The 5965-nt window shown below is 44.9% G+C and overlaps 1 pseudogene; it reads right to left on the reverse strand.

Annotated features, from left to right (window-relative positions):
* Positions 1-913: 913 nt before the first annotated feature.
* LOC134370566 (uncharacterized) lies at positions 914-5386 on the reverse strand (annotated as a pseudogene).
* Positions 5387-5965: the final 579 nt, after the last annotated feature.

The following is a 5965-nucleotide window of genomic DNA, read 5'->3' on the forward strand; positions in this document are numbered from 1 at the left end:
TGAAATGATGATTACAGATATGACAAGTGTATTAGTCAGGGTTCTCCAGAGAGACAGAACTAAAAAGGTATGTTATAAATATATGAAAGGGGATTTATAAGGGGAATTAGTTCATGTAGTTGTGAAGATAAGTCCCATGATAGGCTGTCTGCAAACTGGATGCTGGGTAGTGTGGCTCAGTCCAAGTCCAAAGGCCTCAAAACCAGGGAATCTGATGGTGTCCTTGGTGTAAGCCCTGGAACCCAAAAGCTGAAGAGTCTTGAGCTCTGATGTCTATGGACAGGAGAGCAGAGTGTATCCCAGTACCAGTAGATAAAGTGGTTTGCTTTTTTCCTCCATTTTTTGTTCTCTCTGGGTCCCCAGTGGATTGGATGGCTCCCACCCACATTGACGGCGGGTCTCTCCCACCCAGTCCACACAGGCTTTCATGCTAATCTCTTCTGGAAACACCCTCACAGACACAACTAAAAAGATAGCTTTACCAAGTTTCCAACATTCCTTAATCTAATCAAGCTGACACCTAAAATTAACTTTCACATGTCTACTTCTTGTCAACTTGGTATCCACACTTACCACCTTAAATCATACTTAATCTTCAAATGGGAAAATAGCATGATAATTTTACCTAATATGACGCAACTATCCTGTACAACTAAAAATGTGTTAATCCCTTTCCCAGAAGAGGAGGTAAAGTCCTTGGATGATATTTACCCTTCTCCCAATATCCCATGACTTAAATGTAAATACTATGATGTAAAGTTAACAATATTTGAATGCTGATATAAAGTCAATAAGTCTCATGGTACATGATAAATAATAAAAGGAACAAAAACAAAGGTAGTTGCTTAATATGTGTACAGTATATAGACATACAGATGTATTCTTAACACAATAGGGAGGATAATTACAATTCTCATTTCTGTAACTGGTCATGTTGTTGAAACTGATATTTATAACTACTTTCTATTACCCATTCTGTATTCTTTTTGCCTTCAGTGAGCACTTCAGCTGGTCATGGTTCTTTACCTGGCAGAGTGACCCAAACCTTCATCCCTGAAGAGTCTGGGCCATTTGCAGTCTTACCTGGATTTGGTTGTTGTAATTTTCCCTTGACATTAATCAGAAGACGTGGTAGTACTAAGAGATGTCCTAAGGGATCTCTTGTGTTCTAGATATAATCTTTCTTACCTCCATTGTGAAGTAGGTAGTAGTCCAACTGCCCCTTGGTAGTGTGGGTCAATCAGCCCAGCCAACATGGTAACTCCTTCCTTTGCCTGTTGACTTAGAGGCATGAGGAGCCCAAAGTGGCCAGGTGGCAGCCTCAACTTCCAGTTCAATGGGATCATTTTTATGTCTCCTGATGGAAGCATGTCTCGCTCTGGAACCAAGACCTCTGTTCCAGCAGAGCATAAAGTTGTGGGGACAGGAAACAAAAATTTTGTTGGTGGGTCCCTAGGGGTAATGGTGAGTGGTACCACTTCCATTTCCACCCCTTGATTCCTGGACCCATGAATTCTGGCTATGGGAGAAACAGTACCATATATTGGGTGCTGATTTAAACAGCCTTCTGGAGAATCTTGCCCCAACTCTGCAGAGTATTGTCACCTAGCTGGTGCTGTAACTGTGACTTCAAAAGGCCATTCCAACATTGTATCAGACCAGCTGCTTCAGGATGATGGGGAGAGTGGTAAGACCAGTGAATTCCATGAGCATGAGCCCATTGCGACACTTCTTTGGCTGTGAAGTGAGTTCCTTGGTCAGAAGCAATGCTGTGTGGAATACTATGATGGTGAATAAGGCATTCTGTGAGTCCACAGATGGTAGTTTTGGCAGAAGCATTTCATGCCGGGAAGGCAAATCCATATCCAGAGTAAGTATCTATTCCAGTAAGGACAAAATGCTGTCCCTTCCATGATGGAAGTGGCCAAATGTAATCAACCTGCCACCAGGTAGCTGGCTGATCACCCTGGGGAATGGTGCCATATTGGGGGTTCAACATTGGTCTCTGCTGTTGGCAGATTGGGCACTCAGCAGTTGCTATAGTCAGTTGGCCTTGGTGAGCAGAACTCCATGTTGCTGAGCCTATGCATAACCTCCATCCCTGCCACCATGGACACTTAGCTCATGAGCCCACTGGGCAATGACAGGGGTGGCTGGAGAAAGAGGCTAGCTAGTATCCACAGAATGGGTCATCTTGTTCACTTGATTATTAAAGTCCTCCTCTGCTGAGGTCCCCATTTGATGGATATTCACATGGGAAACAAATATCTTCACATCCTTTGCCCACTCAGAGAGGTCTATCCCCATACCTCTTCTCCAAGTTTCCTTCTCACCAATTTTCCTATCATGTTCCTTCCAAGGCCCTGACCATCCAGCCAAACCATTGGCCACAGCCCTTAAATCAGTATATAATCGCACATCTGGCCATTTCTCCTTCCAAGCAAAGTGCACAGCCAGGTGCCTTAAGTTCTGCCCATTGGGAATTTCTCCTCTCACCACTGTCCTTCAGTGATGTCCCAGAAAAGGGGCTGCAGTGCTGCAGCTGTCCACTTTTGGGTGGTGCCTACATGTGGTGCAGAACCATCTGTAAACCAGGCCCTTGTCTTATCTTTCTTTGTCAAATGATCATAGGGAACTCCCCATGAGGCCATAGGTGCAGGCTGGGGAAGAGAAGGCAGTGTAGCAGGAGTAGGAAACATGCATCTGGGCCATTTCTTCATGTAACTTCCTGGTGCCTTCAGGACCTGCTTAGGCCTGATCACATATATACCATTTCTATTTGATGATCAGGTGCTGCTGTGCACACCCAACCTTATGGCTTGTAGGTCACATGGAAACTTAATGGTCCATAGTCAACTATTCAGTTTCTACTAAGGCCCAGTATCAGGCCAAGAGCTGTTTCTCAAAAGGAGAGTGGTTATCTGTGCATGACAGCAGGGCCTTGCTCCAAAATCTGAAGAGTCTCCACTGTGATTCATCTATAGGGGCCTGCCAGAGGCTCCAAACAGCATCACTATCTGACACTGACACGTCACGGACAATTGGATCTGCTGGATCATATGGCTCAAGGGGTAGAGCAGCTCACACAGCAGCCTGGAACTGTTGCAGAGCCTTCTCCTGCTCTGGGCCCCACTCAAAACTAGCAGCCTTTCATGTCACTCGGTAGATGGAATGGAGTAACACACCCAAATGAGGAGTATATTGCCTACAAAACCCAAATAGGCTCACTAGGTGTTGTGCCTCTTTCGTGGCCGTAGGAGGAGCCAGATGCAACAACTTATTCTTCAGCTTGGAAGGGATATCTCGACATGCCCCACACCATTGGACTCCTAGAAATTTAACTGAGGTAGAAGACCCCTGAATTTTAGTTGGATTTAATTCCCATTATCTGGCACAAAAATGTCTTACCAATAAGGCCAAAGTGGTTGCTACTTTGGTCCAATCAGTATGTCATCAATGTAATGGACTAGTGTGATGTCCTGTGGAGGGGAAAGGTGATCAAGTTCCCCGCGAACTAAATTGTGACATAGGGCTGGAGAGTTGATATACCCCTGAGGTAGTACAGTAAAAGTGTATTGCTGGCCTTGCCAGCTGAAAGCAAACTGCTTCTGTTGGCCTTATGGACAGGTATGGAGAAAAAGGCATTCACCAAATCAATAGCTGTATACCAGGTACCCAGAGATGTGTTAATTTGTTCAACCAATGAAACCACATCTGGTACAGCAGATGCAATTGGAGTCCCACTTGGTTAAGCTTATGATGATCCTCTGTCATTCTCCAGGATACACCTGTCTTCTTCCTAGGCCAAATAGGAGAGTTGAATGGGGATGTGGTGGGAATCACCACTCCTGCCTCTGTCAAGTCCTTGATAGTGGCACTAATCTCTGCAGTCCCTCTAGGGATGCAGTATTATTTTTGATTTACTATTTTCCTAGGTAGAGGCAGCTCTAATGGCTTCTATTTGACCTTTCCCACCATAATAGTCTTCACTCCATGGGTCAGGAAACCCATGTAGGGATCCTGCCAGCTACTAAGTATGTCTATTCCAATTATGATTGTGAAATGCATAAAGCTGGGGAAATAACCACAGGATGGGTTTGAAGACTGGCTGGACTCACAGTCAGTCAGGCCTGAGCTAAAACTCTACTAATCACCTGATCCCCGTAAGCCACTATTCTAACTGGAGGGCCACTATGATGTTTTGGGTCTCCTGGGGTAAATGTCAGCTCAGATCCAGTGTCCAGTAGTCCCTGAAAGATCTGATTATTTCTCTTTCATCAATCCACAGTTATTCTGGTAAAAGGCTGTAGGTCCCCTGGGGGAGGGGTGGGCAAAAGATTAAGAGTATAAATTTTTGGTAGTGTGCCAGGGTTCTTCCTCAAGGGGACCTGGCCACCTCTTCATTCAAGGGGCTCTGGGTCTGTAAACTGGCTTGAGTCTGGGAATTGATTGAGGGGCCATGACTCTCCGTTTTTATGATTCAAGTTAGACTTTTGTTCGCTTGACTTAGAAGTTTTCAGCTTATACAGATCCAGTAAGAGTTTAGTAGCCTTCCTATCTATTTGACTTATAAGAACAACCAAGGCCATAGATCTACATGAGTCAGACTATTCTGATTGTTGCTTTGCCTCTTTGTCCATTACGGTAACTATGTTCACCTTGCCTTTGTCAGTTGAGTGCCACCACTTGGCCCCAGCCACCCCAGGATCCAATTAGTCCCATTGCATTTAAGTGTTTCAGTTGCCTGACTGTGGTTCCCACTGTAAGGTCTGGTCCACAGAGAAGAGCAATCGCAGAGCTCTTCAGGGATGCTGGGGCTCCCCTCACAAATCTGTTTCTCAAGGTATCAGTAAAAGGTACGTCTTCTGGAGCCTCCCAGTGTGAGTGAGTAGGTTTTACGTGACAAATCCACTGTAGCATTTCAACCTCCCTAATTTGAATTCCTTCATCTACAGTTAACTGAAGGAGATCAGGCATCTCTAAGTCACTCACAGCGGACCATCTTTTGATCCATATTTCAGTCAACTGACCAAACTGTTAGCACAGTTCTTAACATCCCGAGTTGCAACATTAAATGCAGAATCTCTGCTTAGTGGGCCCATATCAATAAATTCAGCCTGACCCAATTTTATGTTCCTTCCACCATTATCTCGCACCCATAATATCCATTCCTGTGCCTATTCTCTTGGTTTCTGCTTGTATGAAGCAGAGAATTCATTTAGTTCTTCTGGAGTGTAACACATCTCTCCTCATGGGTCACACTTTCTACCTCACCTTTAGGGGCCTTGAGTCTAGTTATTGGTCTAGAATCAAAGATGGGTGGTGGGGGTGGGTCCTGAGGAGAATCAGCGTTGTCTTGATCAGTCACTGCCTCAGGGGAAGCCATTACTGTGTCCTTAGGCAATGTAGAGTTAATCCCCTTAGGCAAGTGTAGAAAAGCCGCTGTCTCTGGGGATTGGGGTGGGGAGTTCGTTTTTGGCAAACAGGACTCAGTAGGATTTAGGGTTTCCATTTCCCCAGCCTCAGCAGGGTCTTCCCACATGTCCTAATCCCAACTTGCAGGATCCCTTCTTTCCCAACCAATGTCCTCGCTTTAACATTAGATAGCTTGAGAGGCTGATAATTCAACTGCCCTTGTAGTTCAGCCAATCTTATGATGAGGGCTTGCATTTGATTTTTGGCAGTTTGAACCCTGTGGGTACTGGAAAGAAGATTCTGGCCTAGAGCACACCTAGAAACTTTTAGGTCACCTATGTGGGCTGGAGCTGAGAATGTGCATTTCTGAGCTCTTCCTTGTCCTTCCTCATTTTGTCCAGCAATGCTAGGAGCAACCAGCCAACATCATTATATTCCTTGGATTTATTTTGCGTATCTCTTCAAACAGTTCACACCATGGACTATCAGTGCTGTCTGTGTTATTAGAAGCTGATCTGTTAGCATTTTCAGAACTGAAGCCCTAAAACCA

This window comes from Cynocephalus volans, chromosome 2 (genome assembly GCF_027409185.1).
Source record: "Cynocephalus volans isolate mCynVol1 chromosome 2, mCynVol1.pri, whole genome shotgun sequence".
Classification (NCBI taxonomy): Eukaryota; Metazoa; Chordata; class Mammalia; order Dermoptera; family Cynocephalidae; genus Cynocephalus; species Cynocephalus volans.